This window comes from Saccopteryx leptura, unplaced genomic scaffold, assembly GCF_036850995.1.
Source record: "Saccopteryx leptura isolate mSacLep1 unplaced genomic scaffold, mSacLep1_pri_phased_curated manual_scaffold_25, whole genome shotgun sequence".
Taxonomy (NCBI): domain Eukaryota; kingdom Metazoa; phylum Chordata; class Mammalia; order Chiroptera; family Emballonuridae; genus Saccopteryx; species Saccopteryx leptura.
In genome coordinates this window covers 322,324-348,852 of record NW_027095707.1, presented here as the reverse complement: position 1 = coordinate 348,852, position 26,529 = coordinate 322,324, and positions in this window count along the sequence as shown.

Sequence of the window (26,529 nt, the reverse complement as noted above, 5' to 3'; positions counted from 1 at the left end):
CTTACTTTACAGAGGGAAAAGCAGAGGAGAGATGGGCAAAGGCTGGGAGAGGCTATGATCTGAGAGGTGCTTCTGGAACCTGGCCGGTTGGGGGAGGCTTCAGGACCAGTGAGCCCTGACCTGAGCTGAGCAGCTGGGTCAGGGCTGCCCGGCAGTGGCATGGCCAGACTCATGCTGGCTTAAGTGCCCCCCTGACTCCAGGTAATCCATTACCTCTCACAGGCTGGCGAGAAGCCACGTCCAGGTCTCTCCTTTCTCCTGACCTCAGGACACCCTCTGCCCAGCACAGACCTGTTGGAGCCAGGAAGAAAGAAGTGGCTCCAGGTCTCTCCTCACCTGTTTCTGGAGGCTCCAGCTGCCCATGAGATGCTGGGCTGGAGTCTGGAGAAACAATTTTCCTCCAGGCCTCTCCTAGCCCCTTCCTACAGAAACCTCTTCTGCCCATCATTCTGGCTAAAGCAGGGGTGGAAATTCAGCCACAGATGACCCCTTTCACCACACAAGCTACTGCAGCTGGGATATGGAATCCTGCTCAAGGTCTTTCCTGGCCAGTGTACTGAAGACTTACTGTGCTCTTCACTCCCTGGCCTGAACAAGGATGGAGAATTCACTGGCCAGTCTCTTCTTCCAGTTTTCCCATGACCTCCTCCAAGAGATACATGCAGAGGAGATATTCATCTCTGAGTCTCTCCTCATCCCTTAGCTAAAACATCTGCTCTGCCCTCACACACTGACCTCAAGTCTCATGAAAAACTCGCCACAAGGTCAGCTGCCTCCTTCTCCAGATGTCCCCTCTTCTCCATGGTTGCTGGGAATCAGGATAGAAAATCTGCCTCCAAGTGTCACCTCACTCCTCACCCCAGGACACCAGATGTCAGACATGTGGATCCAGAGAACAAATCCCTCAGGGTCTTTCTTCTATAGCTTATAAAAGTTCTTATTTCTGGAGCTTGGAACATGCATCTAGGCTCTGGACTTGGCTCTGCTGCCTGGAAGCCTGTGAGGTTAGACCTTGCCATGCTAAATAAACTGGGACCACAACAGTGTGTTTCTGAATCTGCTTTGCATCTATAGGAAGGGCTCACAAAAAGTGGTCCCATGGAATAGTTCATCTAATTTGGGACATGAGGCATGTACCTCAGAAATAGTCTGGGTACCCTTTTTGGGTCCTCACAAGCTGCCTGTAGCTAGCTGTTCCCCACTCTCTCTCACCTCATCCCCTCCACTTACCTAGTATCCCCTGAACAACACTGCTCACTTCACTTTTGGATTCTGATATGTGAACAGAAATAGAGCTCATATCTACTAAGAGAGAGCACACCAAAAGTGTACAAATCAGCTGGAAGAACAGCTATTCTGCTACAGACTGGATTTCCTCATCTTCCCCTCTTGTTCCACCCCATGCACTCACCAGGTCCAAAATGGGGGGGACTGGAGGATAATAACTACCTGCTCCTAGCAGGCTATGTGGGGAAACTGAGCTTCCTCAGAGCCCTACACCTTTTCCTTGCTCCCTATCTCACCTAGCCATTGGGGAGGTTGATGGGGAGGTTTCACATTCAACCAAACTGAAGACATGATCATTCCAGAGCTTGACTTATTCAACATGTCTGCACTATAAACCCCAGAATGTGAGCAAATATTTTGCCTATAACAGTACACTGAGACATGAAGAACAGCACAGAAAGCACTGTGACCCTATGTAATCATCAATGGATAACATTCTAGATTACTCCTCAATTCTCAGAGTTTAACTCACTGCATTAATAGGGTGTGGTTTCTACATTCCCAGGCCAATCATTCAGGTTCCAGAATGATCTTTGAACACGTGTTTCTCACCCAGGTCGAATGGTGGCCCCAGGGATAACTGCAATGTATGCAGACACTTTAAATTGTCATTAGCCTGGGCTGAGGGCAGGTCATAACGGCAGGCAGTGAGTGCACAGAACAAAGGCTGATAAACACCCACAATGCACATGACAATTCTGAAAAGCAAAATAAAACACAGGAGCTTGCACAACTAGATACACACATGCATTCCAGTATGAAGGTACAAAAATTAAAACTATGGGGTAATGACATGTAAATAGACAAAATGACAAAACAGAGAAAAATGCCCAGTAATACCTGCACATCCATGTAAAAATTTTGTCTGAGATATCTTTTTAGTTGCATGAAAACAATATGCATTATATAATAAATACTGTGAGAAAAGTAAATACAAAAAAAATTAGAGCCTTATATCATAGCCTTGACCAAATTCCATTCCTTATAGATCTTAATAACCAGCAGTTTGGTGGAGAAACCCCATTCTGGTAGGCCATCAGTCAGTGACGAGTCCGTAGAGGCTACACGGGATAGCTCCCTAAGGAGCACTACAAAATCTGTGTGTGAGCCCACATCAAACTGCACTGAATAGGTATTAAACTGGGAGGGTTTTTTTTTTATTTGGTGCAGATTTCACATTTCTATCATCTTTTGTTGCTTTCCTGTCACTGGTCAAAAGTTCACCATGACTTTATGGACACACTGTATTCGTTACTAATATAGGACACGAAGTCACCTAAAACATAAAGGTCAGAGATTGACTAAGATCGGTTGAGGCCCCAGGTGCACAAGAAAATATTGGGCACATTTTGACTAGAAAAAAAGTGTCAAGTTGGGGTTTTGTGAGGCCCTTCAATACTCGGGGCCCAGGGTGCACACCCTGTGTGCCCACCATTAAATTCACCTCTGATCAAAGTACAAAGAGATTGAAAATGAAAGAATGGGTAAAGGCACACAGGTGGTACAAAAGTAGGTTTACATTTTTTAGTATGTCAAACAGTTATTTGTGGGATTACTATTTATGAACAATTGTGTTGTTTCCATATGAACAAATGTAAACCTCCTTTCGCACTTATCTGTATTACATGCAAAATTATATAATAGCATACAGTACACTTGAGGGCAAAATGCATTAATAGAAATGAACAGCACTTCATATCAGTGACTTTAATTAACTAGGAATTTCCAAATTGTTCTGTGCTCAATAACATAAATTAATCTATACAGAACAGACCTACAAGGGAAAATGAACAAATGTATAATCATAACAGATTTAACCCAACACCTCTCCCTTCTAGACTGAGCATGCCTCTTTCAGAACCAATAGGTTCTGCCTAACCAGACAGTGGTAAAGTAGATATAGAGTCACACTGGGAAGCGGAGGACCCAGATTTGAATCCCAAGTTCACCGGCATGAGTGTGCAGAGTCGTTGGATTGAGCATGGGATGGATCATACACATGACCCCCATGGTCACTGGCTTAATCAAGAGGTCACTCTCTCTGATGGAGTCCCCCCCCACCTTCCATCAAGGCACATATGAGAAAGAAGTAAAAATACTAGAATGGGAAGTAATTGAGTGCAGGGACATGAGTTCCTAGCACAGTGCCTGGTATATATGATGGGCACTTTCAAAGGCTTTATGAAAGCATGGAAGAAAGAAAAGAAGGAAAACAAAATGAAAAGAATGGTGATAGAAAAATCCAGGGAGGAAAAGAGGAGGAGAGGAAGAAATAAAGAGAAAAACAAATCATAGCTAGAGAGAAAAAATGGGGGAGGAAAAAGAGAGATGCATCACAATTATACACATTCACATTCTTTGAGATTCAAAGTTGATGATAAAAGTTCTCCAAATTTACCAAGCATTCAGAAAATATTATTAGAACATTAAAGAATACATGGAACTTACTGGCTCCATGATGTTGAATTTCTTGGACTCCTGAACTTCCTAGATTTGATAAACGTAATCAAGGGAGGACTCAAAAAAATGTGCCTCTCTTTGTCCACCTGCATGTCTACCTGTAGAATGATAGCAAATGTCACAAATTGGCACTGTCATTCACACAAGTCAGTGCTTATGGAATGAACAGAATGCTGGAGCTAGAGGAGACTTTAGGCACCATGGAGTGATCTGGTCCCTTTATTTTATAAATAGGAAACACGAAGCCAAGAGATAAAAAGCTGCTAAAGCAAGACTCCTGGTTTCTGGTCCTACAAGTAAGAAGCTTGGCAGTTATCATGCCCATTCTCACTGGAGAGTAAAACTAAACAAGGTGAAAATAAACTATTCCTCCTGGATCCAACAACTTATTGAAGTCAGAGAAAAAACCAATGTCTCAAAAATTGTACAGAAATTTGAATATGGGGAATAAGAACGTATCAGAGCAGAAGCCTGCTGCTGCAGCCAATATCAGACTTTATTTTAGAACTCTCCAGTGGGTCCAACATAATGGCACATGTGGACGCTGGACTTGCAGCCTCCCAAAAACCCATCTAATGTATCCCTTTGCTTAGAAAAATTACTCCTGAAAGACAACTGAAAAACAATTAAACAGCTTCTGAACAACAAGCTAGAGAGAGAGAGAGAGAGACAGAGAGAGAGAGAGAGAGAAAGAGAAAGAGAAAAAGAGAGCAGCATAGAGAAGGCTGAGGAAACATGAGAGCTCAGCAGGAGGTGAAGGAACAGCTCAGGACCAAAGAGACCAGTGAGCTCCACTGTTTACACATCCCAGGCCTGTGGATAGAAGACGGGAGCTCCATCCAGGCTCTATGGCCACCCGCAGGGCGCTGCAGCAAACCGCCAGCCACCCCTCCTGGAGCTAAATACAATAGAATCATGAGGGCAGCTTAGCTTGTATAAGAGAGCTCCTCTTCCCAGATATCGACCCAGCAGGTAGGTATGGGGAAGTGGCAACACTTGGCCCACTGAGCTGCATGTGAATGTGGGGCCCCCCACCTAGAGAGAGTGCAGAGCTAGCAAAACACTGCAGTACCAGCTGCAGGACTATTTGACCCAGGGAATAGTGCAGCCATAGTGGGTCACTACAGGAATTACTCCTTCTGAAAAATATGGAGCTGGCAAATGGTCTATGGTCTGCACACAGGACTCCCTGTTCAGAGAAAGTGCAGAGAATGGGGGGCGCTGCTGCACGCACTGTTCGGGTGGCTCTACCCCAAAAAATCACAAAGCAAGCAAAACATTGTGGTCTAGTGTGGAGGGAGGGGGGCAATGCTGTACATGTGCACAGAGCTGCCAAGCCCCAAGAAGGTCAAGAAGGTGAAGAATGTGGGGTAAGGCTGTGTGTGCACCCAGGTTACCCCACCAGGACAAAGAGTGGATCTAATGGGGGGTGAGATACAAGAAAGCAATCAGGTAACCCAGTGCAGACCGTGCTCTGACAACAGATAATGAAAACAGAACATGCAGAGCACACACCATGCATCCCCTTTTGCACCAGGCAGCCCTGCCCAGATTAAAAGGACAAGGAGGCTCACACACCCCGGGTGGCCCATTCAGAACCCACTCCTTCAGGCCAGGTGACAGGACAGGCACTCCATGCACCTTCCTCCCCCCAATGACAACTTGCAGGCTGAAACTGTTCAACACACAATATAGCAAAGACAACATGTTCAAATCTGGACGAGATGACTATTCCATTCAACTCAAAGGAACAAAAACAGACAGTCAAACAAAATGTGGAGACAGAAGAATATATACCCCAAATGAAGAACAAGGCAAAAACTCCGGAGAAATATCCTAGTGAAATGGAAATGGTTAATCGGACAGATAAAGACTTCCAAGCAAACAGTCATAACGATGTTCAATAAACTTGAGAGTAGAATAGAGGAACTCAAGAGAGCGCTTGAACAACAAGAAAATGTAATAATCTTATATGGCTTGAGCGCGGATTCACCGTTTTGAGCGCTGGATCATAGACATGACCCCATAGTCGCTGGCTGAGCCCAAAGGTCGCTGGCTTAAAGCCCAAATTGCTGGCTTGAGCAAAGGAGTCACTGACTTGGCTGGAGTCCCCAGTCTGGCCCGTCCTTGCATCCCTGGGGCTGGTCCCACGTGCGCCTCATGGGCCAATCAGTCAGCCTCAGCAGCGTCTCCCAGGCAGGCACGTCCGGGCTGGGCCTGCAGGGTGGACGTGGACGGGATCCCGCGGTGCGGTGCGGAGGGAGCGGCGGGGCGGCGTGGGCTGCGCTGCAGGTGAGCACAGGGAGGCAGGCTGGGGAGAGCCCGGACCCAGCGGGTCAAGGGGCGGTTTCTTCCAGGCGCTGCGCGGGGTCACGTGGCCGCGCTTCTCCCCCACAGGCCACCCGGCGCCTTCAGGGACATCCGCGCCTACATCTCCCGGACGGGTGGCCGCCATCCTTGACTGGGAGAAGGCGCGGCCCCAACGTGGAGAAAAACCTGGACGCGCTGCTGCACAAAGGTGAAGGTGCACGGGCGGGAATCGCGGGCTGCATGAGGGCCGGCTAAGTGTCGGGGCTGCTCCTACAAGCACTTCGCTTTCGGGACCACGATTTTGTTTCTCCCCAGGGCTCAGCGCCCATTGGCCTGCTTTCATGGTTCACCGCTGGCAGGCCACCAGACCCCCGGCGGACGACACTGAGGACTCACATGAAGAATGGACTCCAAGGCAGCGAGGTGAGGGGTTGCAGGCACGCGCTGTCCATTTGAAATGGACCAAGGGTCAGGTCCCCAGCCTCTAAACAGATAACGAGGTACAGAGCTTGCATTTAGCAAACAAGCAAGATGCATACAGTGCATTGTGAAGTAAGGGGGGATTTGCTACACTGCTTCCATGTGTAAATAATTACACATGTTTATAGATGTATTAATGAGCAGAAACGGTATAAAAGTATAAAAGCACATAAGAAATAACTCATTCAGAACACTTCTCATCACAAGAGGAGGATGAAGGTCTGGCCAGTGAGCAGTGCTCCAGGACAGGGCTCCCTGGGCAGTGCCGGCCACATTGCAGATGGGAAAGGATTAATCGTGGTGATTAAGGCACCTGGGGTTATGAGCCAGGGTAGGGACCATTGTATCAGGCCCTGTGTCAGCCATCTCTTCAATGTGTCTGGTTTTATGAGGGTGTGGTCAGTAAGGTCCTTCCGCTTTCATGGTCTAGCATTGAAACACAGATGAAGCACAGATGTGATCTCAAGCTTGACCCAATGGTTTCTGTGGTCCACGGAATCTGATGGTTAAGGAAGGGCAAGAACAGCTAAATGTGTAAAGGTGAAAGGATAAGAAGAAAAGCAGGCAAGGTGGTCACTGTACCATTAGACCGGACAAGGCTACTCTGAAACAAGAAGATGGAAAGAAACCCTGGCCAAGTTGTTTAATTCGTTAGAGAGTCATCCCCATACACCAATGTTCTGGGTTTGATGTCCAGTCAGGGCCCATATAAGAATAAACCATTTGAGCCTGACCAGGTGGTAGCACAGAGGATAGAGCATCAATCTGGGATGATGAGACCCCAGGTTCCAAACCCCAAGGTTGTGGCTTGAGGATGCGTTCACCAGCTTGAGTGTGGGGTCACTGGCTAGAGCATGGGATTGTAGATGTGACCCCATGGTCACTGGCTTGAAGCCCAACGTTGCTGGCTTGAGCCCAAGGTTGCAGGTTTGAGCAAGGGGTCACTGACTGAGCTGGAGTCCCCTGGTCAAGGCATGTATGAGAAAGCAATCAATGAACAACTAAGGTATCACAGCTATAAGTTGATGCTTCTCATCCCTCTCCCTTCCTGTCTGTCTCTGTAGCTAAACGAAAAAAAAAAAAGAAAGAATAATTAACCACTAAATGCATAAATGAGTGGAAAAACAAATCAATGTTTCTCTCCCACTCTCTTCCCTCCTCTCTCTCTAAAATCAATAAATAATTTAATTTATTGATTTTAGAGAAATTATTTATTGATTTTAGAGAGAAGAGTGAGAAAGAGAGAATGGGGAGGCAGACAAGAGCAGGAAGCATCAACTTGTAGTAGTTGCTTCTTATATGTCTTGACCAGGCAAGCCTGGGGTTACAAACTGGTGACCTCAGTGTTCCAGGTCATTGCTTTATCCACTGTGCCACCACAGGTCAGGTAGACAGAAAAGAGAAAGTTTTATGTTAAAGAAATGGATTTTCTGTCCACTTAAGTGACCTTTATTATATTTTTGACATGATCGGCTTTTTTTCTTTTTCTTTTTTATTTTAGTGAGAGATAAAGAGGGAGGGACAGACAGGAATAGACTGGCTAAAAGGGAGAAAGATGAGAACTATCAATTCTTCATTGCAGCTCCTTAGTTGTTCATTGACTGCTTTCTCATATGTGCCTTGACTGGGGGGCTACAGCACAGTAAGTGACCCCTTGCTCAAGCCAGCTACCTTGGACATGAGCCACCAACTATGGGGTCATGCCTATGATCCCACGCTCAAGCCTATGACCCTGTGCTCAAGCTTGTGAATGTGCACTCAAGTGGATTAGCCCACACTGAAGCCAGCAGCCTAAGGGTTTCAAACTTGGGTCCTCAGCATCACAGTCCATCCTCGAAAAGCAAGACCCTCTGGAAAACACTTTAGATGAAAATTGGATAAGAGAAAATCATTTGTAGATTTCAGTTCCTCTGAGTCCTCTAGAAAGGCTAATAAGTATGACCTAGATATGTGGGGTGGATTTTGGATAGGCCTGGATTTAAGCTCTACTAAACTGAGAGTGAATTTAGCACTGGAGCTTTGGGCAAATCTTACAAATTCTCTGAGCTCTTGAATGCCAATGTATAAGGTGAGCATAAGTGCATATATGCTTTAATAGTATTCAATTCAATTTACTTATTTGTGTATATATTTATTTATTTTTTAGATAAGAGGAGGAGAGATAGTGAGGCTGACTCTCTTATGCACCCTTACCAGGATCTACCGGCAACCCTAATCCTCGAGTACTGAGCTGGATTTTAGCACCTTAGGGTAATGTGCTCTAGCTAACCGAGCCATCCTTAGCACCCAGGGCCAGTGCCCGAACCAATTGAGCCACTGAATGCAGGAAAGGAAGAGAGAGAGAAGAGGGAAAGGGAGGGGTGGAGAAAGAGATGGTCATTTTTCCTATGTACCCTGACGGGAATCAAACCCGGTATATACACTGGGCCAATGCTCTATACTGGCAAGGGCTTAAATTCAATGTAAAAGAACTGACACACATTGTCCAGTAAATACATCTCTGATAATAGCAACCATATGCTGCTGGCATTGTATACCTGCCTTTCCTAAATGCCTTACAAATACTGTGCCCTTAATAAATATTTTATGAATAACTAAATTATGGGAAATTAAACCTCAAAATGGGAAGATCTAGAAACAAAAATTGAATTGGCCATCTGTAGTCAGTGTAGAGGCTTACTATTATAGAGGCTCTCTGAGCAAATAGTTGACAAAAGAAAATACCAGAGTATGTAGAAGGACAGGTGATAATTTGATGGAAGGAAATTGTGTGTTTTCTGACAAAATAGGGACTAACACTCCTAACTCTACCAAACTCACTCTTCTCCATCTTAGAACTCGGGAGAAAGGAGACTAAAGTAAAGATGTATAGCCTACGAGAAAGAAAAGACCATGTGCACTAAGAGGTCAGCAGGACCCAGGATGATAACTACCTTTGTAAGTGACCCTCACAAAGCATGTTATGTCTTCATACAATAATTTCACCTGATCTTTTGCCCCTTAGAGCATTCCGTTTCCCTAAGGACTTGCACTACAGAATTGGGTTCAATGATGTGAGTTCCTAGGCTCTTTCTGAAGCTCTATGTGTCCAGAAACATGCACTACACCTTCCCTAATCACTGTTGCTCTCACCCCCAGATTGTGAGAAGTGTCAGAACTTCTTCATTGACAGTTGTGACGTGCATGGGCCCCCAACATTTGTAAAAGACAGTGCAGTGGATAAGGGGCATCCAAACCACACAGCCCTCACTCTGCCTCCTGGGTTGAGAATCAGACCATTGGGCATCCCTGAGGCTGGGTTTGGAGTGTGGAATGAGGCATCTGCTCTGACAGTGGGTCTGCACTTTGGCCCTTATAAGGGCCAGATCACAGAAGATGAAGAGGCAGGCAACAACAGATACTCCTGGCAGGTGAGAAGTATTTACCTCTTCCTCTGTCTTGTGGCTTCCCAATCCCTCCCATGGCTTGGTGGGACCTGCCATTCTACATGCTAGGACATGGATGGAGACAATATGGTTAGCTCTGGGTACTGAGTGGACTCTGCAGACCATAGAGCTCCTGTTGATGATCACAGGTTAAGTGGGAGCAAAGTGGTACAGACACAAAGGAATGCCTCCTCCCAGCCCTGAGTGAACAGGTCAACTCAGATGTGATGAGTAAGAAAAGTATCATGTGGTCACGAGTGGCAATGCATGCAAGCTGAAAGAGTTTTGTTGATAGTAGGGTAAAATAATTTCTCTATTACTTCCTCAACCAAAAAAAAAAAAAAACAACTTTATTTTTTCTTCCTGAAATGCAGATCACCAAAGGGAGAAACTGCTATATTCATGTGAATGGGAAGGGTGAATCCTGTGCCAACTGGATGAGGTAAGGCCAAGAAGTTTCTGGGAGTCACGAGAACAGTCATCCCTCTCAGGCCCATACATCTTTCCTTCTCATCATGCCTCCCTCAGTGGTCTCCCTCAATCCTCTGTTCCTCTTTTTTCTCCATTTGGTGCTCTTTCAAAGCAAGAGGTATTTAGAGAAAAAAGGGGATAAAAATATAGCATATGTTCTCAAAATATAAATCTCTATGCTAGACAAAATTTAGGCACTAGAAAAAAACTTTGAGGGTCTGAATTACACTTTAATTGATCTAATGAACATTATTTAAGCCCTTCCTATATTCTAGTTTAGATGAAGGTATTCATTACCTAAGCAGATCATATAACCCATCTTCTTATAGAGGATAAATTGCAGACAGAGTGAAACAATTGATATTACAATTATTTAACTATAATTTTTTTGAGAAGTTCACAGTGCCAGCATACTTAAACCAAGGACAGCTTAAACCAGTGGTCAGCAAACTGCAGCTCATGAGCCACATGTAGCCCTTTGGTCCCTTGAATGTGGCTCTTCCACAAAATACCATGTGCAGGTACTACCTCGATAAGGAATGTACCTACATGTATAGTATAAATTTAAAAAAATTTGGCTCTCAAAAGAAATTTCAATCATTGTAGTGTTAATATTTGGCTCTGTTGAATAATGAGATTGCCAACCACTGGCCTAAACCTGTGAGGGCAGCAAATATCCCAGCCTCCCTTCTAACTAGAACTGAGTTCTGAAGCCTGCAGGGCAATGATCATGGGACACTTGCCTGAGAGGATCTTTTATGAGGGGTTACAAAATGTGAATAAACTATTATTTTTTAAGATTTTGCTAACACAATGAGACCTCCCAAGTCCTGGCAGGTTGGCTAAGTGGTAGAGCAACAGCCTGGCCTGTGGAACTCCAGAGTTTGATTCCCAGCCAGGGCACACAGAAGCGCCCATCTGATCCACTCTTCCCCCTCTCCTCTTTCTCTGTCTTTCTTCCCCTCCCCAGCCAAAGCTCCACTGGAGTAAAGCTGGCCCCGTCTCTGAGGATGGCTCCATGGCCTCCACCTCAGACACTAGAATGGCTCTGGTTACAGCAGAGCAGTGCCCCAGATGGGCAGATCATCACCCCCTGGTGGACATGCCAGGTGGATCCTGGTAAGGCGCATGCAGGAGTTAACTAGCTTAGCTAATAGAACAGGCCAGACAGAGAAGATAACTAGTGACATCAAAGACAGGCAACTAGAGACACTACAGAGAAAAGAGGAGAGAGAGACTCACAAATAAAAAGAGAAACCCTACAAGAATTGTATGACTCCATCAGAAAGAGCAACATAAGAATAATGGGTATATCAGAAAAAGAAGAGAGAGAAAATGAAATGGAGAATATATTCAAACAAATAATAGATGAGAAATTCCCAAGCCTGTGGAAAGAATTAGAGCCTTGAATCCAAGAAGCAAACAGAAAATACACCAAGTTACCTTAACCCAAACAGAGCTACCCCAAAACACATCGTAATAAAATTATCACAAACCGATGACACACAAAAAAAAAAATCCTCAAGACATACAGGGCAAAGAAGAATACAACATATAAAGGAAGGTCCATTAGGTTATTATCGGATTTCTCAGCAGAAACTTTACAAGCCAGAAGAGAGTGAACCCCAATATTAAAAGTACTGAAAGACAGGGACTTCTAGCCAAAAATATTATATCCATCAAAGCTATCTTTTAAACATAAAGGGGAAATAAAAACATTCACAGATATAGAAAAGATGAGAGAATTTATCATCAGAAAACCCCACTGCAGGAAATACTAAAGGGGATTATCTAACCAGATACAAAAAAACAAAACAAAACAAAATTACAAGTAAAAACTCCATCAAGATCACAATAAAAACAAGATTAATCTGTGACAATAAAAACAAAAAAGGGGAGAGGACAAAGATGAACAGTAGCAAAGGAGGATGGAGTGCAGAAGCACTCATGAGATAATGTACTATAATGAATATGATATATATCTTTTTTACTACTCAATGATAACCACCTCTGAAAAAACCACTACAGAAACATGGCTTTAAAAAAGAAGAAACAGAGAAAAGAAGTATGGAGCACAACCAAACAAAAACAAATGACAGAAAAACAAAAGAGTAAAACCAAAAATAGATACAGAGTTATCAGAAAGCAATATATAAAATAGGAAACCCTCAAGTGTCAATAATTACACTAAATGTAAATGGATTGAACTCACCAATAAAAAGACAGACTAGCAGAATGCATCAAAAAAGAAAATCCAACTATATGCTGCCTTCAAGACACACATCTAAGTTACAAGGATAAAAACAAATTCAAAGTGAAAGGTTGGAAACAATTCTCCAAGCAACTAACATCCAAAGAAAAGCAGTTGTAGCCTTACTCATATCTAACAATGCTGACTACAAGACAGCAAAAGTAATCAAAGAAAAAGATGGTAATTTCATAATGATAAAGAGGATATTGAACCAAGAAGACATAACACTTCTTAATATATATGCACCAAACCAAAGAGTACCAAAGTATATAAGACATCTATTAACTGGTCTAAAAATAAAAACCGGCAAAAATACAATCATACTTGGAGACCTCAATACACCGCTGATGGCTCTAGCTTGTTCATTCAAACAGAAAATCAATAAAAAAAATATAAGCCTTAAAGTAAACACTAGAACAACTAGATGGGATACATATCTACAGAACATTTCATCCCAAAATGCCAGAGTGTACATTTTTCTCTAGTGTACATGGGACATTCTCAAGAATTGACCATATATTGGGCCACAAAACTAACATCAACAAATTCAGAAAGACTGAAATTATACCAAGCATATTCTCTGACCATATAGCTTTGAAACTAGAATTCAACTGCAAAAAGAGGTAAACAAACCCACAAAAATGTGGAAATTTAACAACATACTTCTAAAAAATGAGGGGATCCAAGAAGAAATAAAAGCAGAGATCAAAAGATATATACAAATGAAAATGACAATATGACATATCAGAATCTCTAGGATGCAACAAAACCAGTAATAAGAGGGAAGTTCATATTACTACAGACCTATATGAACAAACAAGAGAGAGCCTAAGTAAACAACTTAACATCACATCTTAAGGAACTAGAAAAAAAAGAACAAAGGCAACCCAAAACCAGCAGAAGAAGGGAAATAATAAAATTCAGAGCAGAAATAAATGAAATAGAGAACAGAAAAACTATAAAAATAATCAATAAAACTAGGAGCTGGTTCTTTGAAAAGATCAACAAAATTTACAAACCCTTGGCAAGATTTACTAAGGAAAAAAGAGAAAGGACTCATATAAACAAAATCCAAAATGAAAGAGGAGAAATCACCACACATATCAGATATACCAGGGGTCCCCAAACTATGGCCTGCAGGCCGTATGCGGCCCGCGACGGTCTTTTACCCAGCCCCAGTCGCACTTACGGGGATTCAGCTCGTTCCCTGATTCATTTCAATTGTAAGCGCTCTGGGACTTACAATTGAAATAATGCGCTCGCCGCTATACAGGAACTCTCTTTCCTGTATTGTGCTCAGCGCTCACTGTCCTACCTAGATGATCATGTTGCGACATTGTAGCACGTGACGTGCGTATCTAGGCCTGACAGACTGAAGACCGAGGCGCTGGGTCCACAGCGCGGCAGCAGCTGCCGCACTAGGTAAATATATTTTTTATTTATTTTTTAATTGGATTTTAAAAATGGACCTATATTGTGAGCAGAGACCTGAACCTACATGGGAGGCAGAGACCTGGACCTATATAGGGACAGAGGGCATGGACCTACATGGGGGGGGCAGAGGGCATGGACCTACATTGTTGGAAGAAACCTGGACCTACATGGGAGTCAGAGGCCTGGACCTACATGAAGGGCAGAGAGCATGGGACCTATATGGAGGGGCAGAGAGCATATATATATTGGTATTTAACTATTATCAATTTGGAATCCCTAGGAAACAATGATGTCAAGAAAGAGAAAAATTGACTCAGAGTGTAGGATATTCAAAGAACAGTGGACTTATGATTACTTTTTCATGCAGTACAAGGAAAGAGCTGTGTGTTTGATATGTCAGAATATAGTGTCTGTGTTCAAAGAGTATAATTTGCATTGACACTATCAAACTCAACATAAAAATAAATATGATTGGTTGGAGATGTGAGAAAAGATAAAATATTAAAACTGAAAAATTCATTGTCAACTCAGCAAAATACTTTTGTGATGCAGAAGCCGCTAAATATTTCATCACTGTGAGCAAGTTTTCAAGTTGCCAAGCTAATAGCGTGCGCTGGCAGACCATTCATGGAGGGAGAATTTGTTAAAGAGTGCCTTTTTTCTGTTGCCAAAGAGATGTGTCCAGAAAAGGCAGACTTATTTAGTACAGTTAGTCTTTCAGGATCTACAATAACATGAAGTATTGAAGAAATGGTAGACAATTTGCATCAGCATTTGCAAAACTCTGTGAGAAAACTTTCTTATTTTTCCTTGGCACTCGACGAGAGCAATGATGTTCGTGATTCTGCACAACTTCTAATTTTTATTCATGGGATGAATGACAATTTTGAAGTCACAGAAGAGCTTGCTGCACTGCAAAGCATCAAAGAAACAACTATGGGAGAGGATATCTATGAAAAGGTTTTCCAAACTGTGAAGGATTTGGAGCTGGCCTGGGCTAAACTATCCAGTGTGACAACTGATGGTGCACCTAGTATGGTGAGGCCTAAGAAAGGAGTAATTGCTTGCATTAACCTAGAGATGGACAAACTTAACCATTCTCATACAATAGCCATACACTGCCTCATCCGCCAAGAAGTGTTATGTAGTAAATCAATGAAGTGGGACTCTGTTATGAAAATTATGGTATGTTGTGTTAACTTCATTAGAACTAATGCACTAAACCACAGGCAATTTCAGGAATTTCTGTCTGAGCTAAATGTGGCCTATGAAGATGTTCTGTACTACACCGAAGTCCATTGGCTGAGTCAAGGAAGAATTTTGAGACATTTCTATGACTTACTTCCACTGATTACAGCTTTTATGCTTTCAAAAAACAAAGAAGTACCAGAGCTCAATGATGCAGAATGGAAATGGCACCTCACCTTTCTGACAGATGTAACAGAGCTACTCAACAGTTTCAATGTGCAACTTCAAGGAAATGGGAAGCTCATCTGTGATATGCAATCACATGTAAAAGCATTTGAAGTAAAATTAGGTCTCCTTATTAAACAAGTGAAGGAGGAAAATTTCTGCCATCTCCCCTTAACTCAAAATCTGTTAGCGGAAAAACCCTTGATTGCATTCCCAAAAGAAGTATGTGTGGATTCACTGGAAAAGTTGCAAAAGGAGTTCCAAATTAGATTTAAAGAGCTTCATCTCTATGAACAGGACATTCAACTTTTCCGTAACCCATTTTCTATTGACATTGAAAATGTGGATTCAATTTACCAAATGGAACTGGCTGAGCTGCAGAATTGTGACTCTCTGAAAGACGCATTCAAGTCAAACAACTTGCCTAATTTCTATGCCTCTCTCTCCTCAGAGACATAGCCTAATATCAGGAACCATGCCCTTAAAATGTCAACAATTTTTGGCAGCACTTATGTCTGCGAACAGACATTTTCTAGGATGAAAAATTTAAAATGTCCAACCCAATCTAGACTAACCGATGAACACTTGCATCATTTGTTGCAGCTAGCAGTGACAAATATAAAACCGGACATTGACTATCTGATTAGCCAAAAGCAAGCCCATAGTTCCCATTGAAATGTTGGTAAGTTTTTTGATTAAAATTTACTTGTTCTTTATTATAAATTTGTTCCTGTTTTGTTTTATTACTTTAAAATAAGATGTGTGTGGTGTGCATAGAGATTTTTATAGTTTTTTTTTAGTCCGGCCCTCCAACGGTCTGAGGGCCAGTGAACTGGCCCCCTGTGTAAAAACTTTGGGGACCCCTGAGATATACAAAGAATTATCATAGAATACTATGAAAAGCTATATGCCACCAAATTTAACAATCTAGAAGAAATGAATAAATTTTTAGAACAATACAATCTTCCTAGACTGACTCATGAAGAAGTAGATAGCCTAAGCAGACCCATAAACAGGGAGGAAATAGAAACAACTCTCAAAAACCTCTCCAAAAATAAAAGTTTAGGGCCAGACAGCTATACAATTAAATTCTACCAAACATTCACAGAAGACCTGGTTTCTATCCTTCTTAAAGTCTTTCAAAGTATTTAAGAAGAAGCAACACTTCCAAACACATTTTATGAGGCCAACATAACCCTCATACCAAAACCTGACAAGGACAATACAAAAAAACAAAACAAAACAAAACTACAGACCAATATCTCTAAGGAGTACAGATGCCAAAATCCTAAACAAAATACTAGCAAATCAAATAAAACAACACATTAAAAAAATAATAAATCATGATCAAGTGGGATTCATCCCAGAAGCACAAAAAGGGTTCAACATATGTAAAAACAATTAATGTAATATACCATATCAATAAAACAAAAAACAAAAACCATATGATCTTGTCAATAGATGCAGAGAAGGCATTTGATAATATACAACATCTTTTAATATTCAAAACACTCAATAAAATAAGTATAGAAGGAAAATATCTCAACACAAGAAAGGCCATATATTACAAACATCAGTTAATATCATACTAAGTGGTGAAAAACTGAAAGCTTTTCCTCTAAAATCAGAAACAAGACAAGACTGACCACTCTCTCCATTCTTATTCAACATAGTGCTGAAAGTTTTAGCCAGAGCAATCAGACAAGAGAAACAAGTAAAAGGCATTCAGATCAGAAAAGTAAAGGTTTCACTTTTTGCAGATGACATTATCCTTATACTGTAGAAAACCCCAAAGACTCCACAGAAAGACTATTAGAAACAATAAACCAATATATTCAGGTCACAGAATACAAAATCAATATACAAAAGTTTATTGCTTTCATATACACCAACAATGAAACTTCGGAAAATTAACCCAGAAAAATAATCCTTTTGACAGTTGCAACAACAACAACAAAATACCTAGGAATAAACTTAACAAAGAATGTAAATGATCTATATACTAAAAACTACAAAGCATTTTTAAAAGAAAATGAAAAAGACACAATGACATGGAAAAATATCCTATGTTTTTAAATAGGAAGAATCAAATTAATTAAAATGGTCATATTACCCAAAGCAATATACAAATTTAATGCAATTTCCATCAAAATTCCATTGTCATTTATTAAAGAAATGGGAAAAAATCTCCAGGTTTGTATGGAACCATAAAAAAACCCAAATAGCCAAAGCAATCGTGAGAAAAAGGAATGAAGCCAGAAGCATTACAATACATGACTTCAAATTATACTACAGAGCTATGATAATCAAAACAGCATAGTATTGGCAGAAAAATAGACACACAGACCAATGGAATAGAATCAAGAGCCAGAAATAAAACCACATATATATGGGCAAATCATCTTCAGTGAAGGAACCAAAAACACACAATGGAGGAAAGAAAGCCTATTCAATAAATGATGTTGGGAAAATTGGAAACGCACATGCAAAAGAATAAAACGTAATTACAATTTGTCCCCCTGCACAAAAATCAACTCAAAATGGATCAAAGACCTAAATATAAGACCTGAAACAATAATTTACATTGAAGAATATATAGAAACTAAGCATATGGACCTTGGCCGTTTAGAAAAATTCATGAATTTGACCCCAAAGGTGAGGGAAGTAAAGGCAAAAATAAATGAATGGAACTATATCAAATTAAAAAGCTTCTGCTCAGCAAAAAAACTGACAACAAAACAAATAGACAGCCAACTAAACAGCAGATGATATACGCAAACAACTGCTCTGATAAGGGGTTAATATCAAAAATATATAAAGAACTCACAAAGCTCAGCAACAAGCAACTGAACAGTCCAATTAAAAAATGAGAAAAGGACCTGAAAAGACACATCTCCCAAGAAGACATACAAATGGTCAACAGACATATTAAAAGATGTTCAACTGCACTAGCTATTAGATAAATGCCAAAACTACAATGAGATCCTGCCTCACACCTATTAGATTGGCTATTACCAACAAGAAACATAATTACAAATGTTGGAGAGACTGTGGAGAAAAAGGAACCCTCATTCACTGCTACTGAAGATGTAAATTAGTACAACCATTATGGAAGAAAGTATGGTGGTTCTTCAAAAAATTAAGAATAGAACTACCAGCCTGACCAGGCAGTGGAGCAGTGGGACACAGAGGATCCAGGTTCAAAACCCTGTGGTCTCCAGCTTGAGTGCGGGCTTATCTGGTTTGAGCAAGGCTCACCAGCTTGAGCCCAAGGTTGATAGTTTGAGCAAGGGGTCACTCGGTCTGCTGTAGCCCCCCAGTCAAGGCACATATGAGAAAACAATCAATGAACAACCAAGGTGCCACAATGAAGGATTGATGCTCCTCATCTCTCGCCCTTCCTGTCTGTCCCTATCTGTCCCTCTCTATCTCTGTCTCTGTCACACATACAAAAAAAAGAACTACCATATGACCCAGAAATCCCTCTACTGGTTATTTTCCCCCCAAACTCAAAAACATTGCTACATAAAGACACATGCACCCCCTTGTTCATTGCAGCATTGTTCACAGTGGCCAAGACATGGAAACAACCAAAGTGCCCCTCAATAGAGGATTGGATAAAGAAGATGTGGTACATATATACTATGGAATATTACTCAGCCATAAGAAATGATGACATAGGATCATTTACGACAACATGAATGGAACTTGAGAACAATATAATGAAATAAGTAAATCAAGAAAAAGCTAAAAACTGTATGGTTTCACACATAGGTGGGACACAAAATTGAGATGCATGGACATAGATAAGAGAGCAGTGGTTATCAGGGGGAGAGGGATGTAGGAGAGGGGGTTGAGGAAGGGATATAAAGAAGGCCAAATACACAGTGACAGAAGATGGTTTGACTTTGGGTAATGGTCACACAATGCAATATACAGATCATGTATCATAGAGCTACACACCTGAAAACTATATGACCTATTAACCAATGTCACCCCATTAAATTTAATAATAACTTAAAAACTTGTTATCGAGAGTTTATAATGTCAAATATATAGTATTTAATAGACATAAACTGGAATAGGTAAACTCATGAAAGTCATAGCCTTCCAGTATACTGGTATAACTTCAGTATTACATGAGCAACATTGATAGAATGTCATCAGCTTTGTTTGTTTCCCCATAAAATTCTTAGGTTTTCTTTTTTACATCTTTGGAAACTGCATTGAAAATTTTATTTATTAATATATCAGTAAGTATTAAGAGTTTGCTTTCTCAATAAATGTTCCAATGAGTTGTTAGGAGAGGTTATTTTCTACCTAACTTGTATGCCTTATACCTCTTGGGCATACTTTGTTTTTATTAGAAAAATATTTTGACATTCAGATACATTTTGGGCCAGTAGTCAAGTAATCGTAGGGCCAATTTAAAAATCTTAAAATAATTTAATGTTTTTCTTTTATACCTGTTTTGAAAGCCTTCACATTTTTTGTCAAGTAATTTTCCAAGCTGTGAATATAATCTATTCAAATATGTTTATTCTATCACTTCTGTTTTTAAATTGAAAAAAATGTTAAAACTGTTTATGAAGAAGAGTTTAATAAAATATTTTTCATCTTTAAAAAAAAGGAAGGAAAGAGCTGATAGAATGATTGTAGCTAACCATTTGTGGACTTTATTTTTCTGCTTTCTTCTTTGATGCAGCTGAGAAGTGTGTGCACTAAAATTATAATCCATGGCTTATTTATAAATGTGTCTGACAATTAGCAGAGAAGGACAGAAAGGAAAATTATGGCCCTGAAAGAGTACTTTGGGTTCTTAATGGTTTTCAGGAAAATTTGCCTCAGTTTGGGTGATAAAACTGACAGGCTATTTTGTAAAGAGCTGAAGCTGGCTATAGAGATTTTTTTCATGAATTTAAATTTTAATATATATTTCTTTCTGCTTCAGATAGCTCAAATAGTCTTCTTATCTCTCTAAAATCCTTAGCTTTCTTTTACTATTTGGTTTTACACATTTATCTTTTATAACTGCACTAATGTTGTATGTTTCATTGTACAAATGCCTTTTTTAATAGGAATTCACAGAGCAATGTTTAATTTTTTTCTCTCTGAAGCAAAAGAATTCACAATAAATTAGCCATGCCCTAATCATTCCTACCAGTCCATGTGCATGGCAGGTAAATACCTTCTCAAAGGAATTATCTTCCAAAACAGGAAGACTCCATTTGAATTTCTCAGTGCCTATCTTATTCAGTTTGTGCTGTTATAACAAAATACCATAGATGGTGCCTTAAACAGACATATAATTCCCTCGTTTTGGAGGCTGGAAGTTCAAGATTAGGGAGGCATCATGGTTGGGTCTAGCGACAGCTCTCTTTCTGGCTTTTCAGTGTTTGCCTGCCCACTGTGTCCTCCACATGGACAAAAGAGAAAGAGAGTTTCTTACTCTCTCTCTCTTCTTATAAGAATACTAATTCCTCCACAGCATCTCTGGTGTTTTAGTATCCTCAGGTTTCTGAGGCCTGGTAAGTGCTCCTAAATCTTCAGGCCAGTGTGGATTCATAGAAAACATGTCAAGTATAAAACCAGAAGATATGTAAATGAAAAATGGGGTAAAGGGGAGTTGACTCATTCTAATGGACAAAATCAATGTGGGTCCCTTAGAGGGCAGATCACAGTAGAAACGCGCAGGTTGAGACATAAAAGGCAGGTGAGAATTTGGCAGATAAGTGTAGGTGGATGGATGAATGTTAATTATAGATAGAAACCATAACATATGCAAAGAACAAAAAATGAAAGGAAAAAAAGTAATATTCATATGACTGCATGTAGGTTAGTTTGGCTAGACCATAGATTATAAGAGGTTAAGGATGATGTACCTGGGGATATAAATGGGCCAGACCAAAAAGACTCTTGATGCATTAATAACCATTAAAGGCATTAACATATAAAGGATCTACCCCTTCTCAAAATGTGCAAGGTACAAAAGGTCTTGTATATATCTTTTTATCTTGCTTTTCTTTGCCTTTGACCCAGTCATTTTTTATAAGTATGTTGTTTAATTTCCACATTTTTGTGGATCTCTTTTACTTCTTTTTTGCAGTTGAATTCTAAGTTTAAAGCCTTATGGTCAGAAAATATGCTTGGTATAATTTCAGTCTTTCTGAATTTGTTGATGTTAGTTCTGTGGCCCAACACATGGTCTATTCTTGAGAATGTTCCATGTACACTGGAGAAAAATATATATTCTGAAGTTGTAGGATGAAATGTCTTGTAAATGTCTATTCTGTCCATTTGGTCTAGTGTGTCATTTAAGGCCAATATTTCTTTATAGTCTTTCTGGTTGGATGATCAATCTATAACTATCAATGGTGTGTGCAGATTTCCAAGTATGATTGTGTTTTCATCTGTTTCTATTTTTAGATCAGTTAATATATTTTGGTGCTCACTGGTTTGGTGCCTATATATTAAATGTGTTATGCCTTCCTGATATAATGTCCACTTTATCATTATGAAATGACCATCTTTGTCTCTGGTTACCTTTGTTGTCTTAAAGTCAGCATTGTCAGATATGAGTATGTCCACACCTGCTTTTCTTTGGGTATTATTTGCTTGGAGAATTGTTTTCCAACCTTTCACTTTGAATCTACTTTTGTCCTTGCAGCTTAGATGTGTCTCTGGAAAGTAGCATATGGTTGGGTTTTACTTTTTGATCCAATCTGGTACTCTGTGTTTCACTTTAGGTGATTTCAAGTCATTTACATTTAGGGTAATTATTGACACTTGAGGATTTCCTATAGCCATTCTATGTATTGTTTTCTGATGGCTTTGTGTCTCATTTGGTTCTTCTGTTTTGTCTTTCTGTCAGTTGTTTTTGTCTGGTGGCATTCTATACTTCTTTTCTCTGTTCTTTTTTAAGCTACATGTTTCAGTAGAGGTATTTTTGTGGGTGATCACCATTAGGTTATTAAAAGAAAAATTGTCATATTTACAAGAGTCCATTATCATAAGAGTGCTTCTGCATTCCATCCTCTTTTGTCCTCTCCCCTTTTATGTTACTGTTGTCACAGATTATTCTTGTTTTTATTGTGACCTGGTTGGAGCTTTTACTTGTAGCTTTGTTTTGTTCTTTGTATCTAGTTGAAACCCCCCTTTTGTATTCCCTGCAGTGGGGGTTTTCTGGTGATAAATTTCCTCAGCTTCTGTATGTCTATAAAAGTTTTTACAGTATTTCTCTTTCATATTTGAAGGATAGCTTTGATGGATATAGTATTCTTGGCTGGTAATTACTCTCTTTCTGTACTTTGAATGTTTGGGTCCACTTTCTTTTGGCTTGTATAGTTTCTGCTGAGAAGTCTGATGATAACCTCATAGGCTTTTCTTTATATGTTATGGTCTTCTTTTCCCTAGCAACCTTGAGGATTCTTTCTTTGTCATTGATTTTTGACAATTTTATTATGCTATGCCTTGGAGTAGGTCTGGTGGGTTTGAGGTAACTCTGTGTTCTGTTTGCTTCTTGGATTCAAGGCTCTAACTCAGGGGTCCCCAAACTTTTTACACAGGGGCCAGTTCGCTGTCCCTCAGACCATTGGAGAGCTGGACTATAAATAAAACTATGAAGAAATCCCTATGCACACTGCACATATCTTATTTTAAAGTAAAAAAATAAAATAGGAACAAATACAATATTTAAAATAAAGAATAAGTAAATTTAAATCAACAAACTGACCAGTATTTCAATGGGAACTATTGGCCTGCTTTTGTCTAATGAGATGGTCAATGTCCAGTTCCATATTTGTCACTGCTAGCCATAATAAGTGATATGATGCACTTCCGGGTCATGATGCATGCATTCTGCATCACTGGAAGTAGTACTGTATGTGAGCAATGCCGCGCTTTGCGTCCTGTGCTCCTCTCACTGACCACCAATGAAAGAGATGCCCTTTCTGTAAGTGCGGCAGGGGCTAGATAAATGGCCTCAGGGGGCCACATGTGGCTTGCGGGCCATAGTTTGGGGACCCCTGCTCTAACTCTTTCATTTTGTAACTGAGCTTGTAAGTCAATCAACTCGTATATCAAACTGCCAATACTGAACCTGTGCACCAATGCACCAACTAGCAGCAGCTTCCTGAATCATGACTCATATCTCAGAATTTCACTTGAATCTCGAACAAAAATATGGACTGAGTCGCAGTTAGTATCTTAAAAAAAAATCATATATTGGTCTGTTTGTATCTCAAGGCACCACTGTATTGATCTTTCTAATGGGGTCAGAGAGTTCTTGCAGATCTAATTCTTTTTAATTTGTGAGTCTCTCTCTTCTTCTCTGTATAGTATCTCTAGTTGCTTGTCTTCAATGTCACTGATTCTCTCCTCTATCTGGCATGTTCTATTAGCTTAACTTGCTACCTCATTTTTCAGTTCATGTATTGATTTCTTCATCTCTGTTTGATTATTTTTTATAGTTTCAATCTCCTTGAAGTACTTCTTTTATTTATTCATTTGTTTTTTGAGGTCATTAAATTGGCTGTTGGTATTTTCTTGCATCTCTTTGAGTATTTTTAGAACTTCAATTTTGAATTCTCTGTCATTTAACTCCAAGATTTCCATGTAATTGAGATTTTTTGGGGGGGAGATTTTTCACTACTTATGTGAACTACATCTTTGTCTAGTATATCCATGATGTTTGATTTCTTTTTTCATGATGGCATTTGAGGGTAGTATTGTTAAGAACTCCAACAAGAAATTTTTTTTCTAGTAGTTGTTGCTATACTACATGTTTTGGCTGTGTGAAGTCTTAGGCAGAACTCCACTGAGACATTGCTGTCATAGTGAGGTAGACAGGGACACATTCACATTGTTGGGTGGGACATGTTGTGAGGGCTTTACAGTTTCAGCTTTATAGCTTTTCAGCTTCATGGCTTCAAAAGTGGTGGTTTCAAGTCTCAGGGAGTTCTTCCCCATTTCTCAGAAGACCAGAAATTCAGATGCAGAGCACTTCTGCCTCTCAGGAGAGAGAGTGGCCCCAGAGAGTCAGCTGTGAGGGGGCCAAAACCACCACATTTTCTACTGTGTGGAGAGGAAGATGGGATCTTGGAGGCTGGGGGCATGCTTTGATCTTCCATGACACTGTGCAGAGTGTGGCTAACTAGTAGAGTGCTGGCTTCAGGCTGAGTGTACTTGAGTACTGTGGGCTGAGAGGACATAGCAACACATGGGCCAAATACCCAGGGTTTAGTGTGCACCAAGGAAATGCATGCCATGCTGCACTGTGGTCCAGTGAGAGCTGATTGAATGATTGTTGCAGGCTGAGCTTGTGCCCATCACCAGCTGATTGTAAACCAAGTCACATGGGAAGTCTTTGGTAACCCAGGATGTAACTATGCACCTGGTTGCACCATTTAGTTCAGCTCCTTCTCCTCTGACCCTCAGCCTCTCCACCTTTCCTGACTTAGAATAAAACTCAAGCCTCCCTCCCTAAGTCCAAAAAGAAGAAAGAAAAATTCAGTCCTCTGCCTTCTCTCCAGATTCCAACATAAAATCATTTTATCTTCTGTCCCCCTTTTCAGTCCATCCCACCTTCAGTCCATTTGTTGCACAGATTTTTCAGTCACAGCTGCAAGCTCAGCTGGAGTTCCTTCACTGCATTATAGTTGTTCAATTTATTGAAATTTCAAGGAGAGAGACGAGAAATATCTCTCAGGCTTCCATTTTTATGACATCACCCAGAAACCACCACCAAAAAAAAAAAAAATCAAACAATCCAATTAAAAAAACAGGCAAAAGACCTGAATGGATGTTTTTCTAAAGAGGACATGCACATGCCAAGAGACATATGAAAAAACACTCAATGTCAGTAGTCAAATAAATGCAAATTAAAACCACAATGAGATATCACCTGATACCTGTCAGAATGGCTATCATCACTAAATCAGCAATCAATAAGTGTTGGTGAGGGTGTGGGGAAAAGAACCCCTGTGCACTGTTGGTGGGAATGCAGATTGGTACAGCCACTATTGAAAGCAGTAAGAAGTTAACTAAAAATTAAAAGTAGAACTGCCTCTGGACCCATCAATCTCACTGACATTGTATTCTAAGAAGCTTAAAACATAATTCCAAAGAATAATACACTTCAATGTTCACTACAGTATTATTCACAATAGCCAAAATCTCAAAACAACTTAAGTGTCCATCAGTAGATGGCTGGATAAAAAAGCTGTGGTACATATGTACAATAAAGTACTACATAGCCATGAAAGAAGGAAATCTCACCTTTTGTGACAGCATAGATGAACCTGAAGATCATTATGCTAAGTTAAATAAGCCAGTCAGAGAAAGACAAGTACCATATGATTTTACTCATATGAGGATGGAATCTAATGAACAAAATAAATTAAGAAGTAGAGAGATTCATACATAGAGTATAAGCTGACAGCTATGGGGGTGCGATGGGTGGAAGCTGGACAAGGAAGGTGGAGGGATAGAGCAAAAAAGGACAGAAAACCTATGGATACAGACAACAGTGTGGTGATTGCCAGGAGGGGAGAGGTGGAGGAGGATTTGGGGCTTAAATGGTGATGGATGAAGACTTAACTTGGCAGGGGTGGGTAGTCAATACACAATACAATATACAGAGAAGTGTTATAGAATTGGGTACCTGAAACCTGTATAATTAGTTAACTAATGTCACCTTAATAAACTCAACTAAAAAATTTAGTTAAAAAATGATATATATATTTGCAATAGAATGTTACTTGGCCATAAAAAATATATATATTACCATTTGCCACAGCACTAATGGACATAGAGTGTATTATGCTAAGTGAAATAAGTCAGAGAAAGACAAGTAGATTTTACTTATATGTGAAATCTAATGAATGATATATATAAATGAACAAACAAAACAAAAACAGACTAATAGATACAAAGACCAAACTGATGCTTGCCAGAGGGAAGGAAGTGGGAGGAATGATTAAAAAAGATGAAGGGATTGAG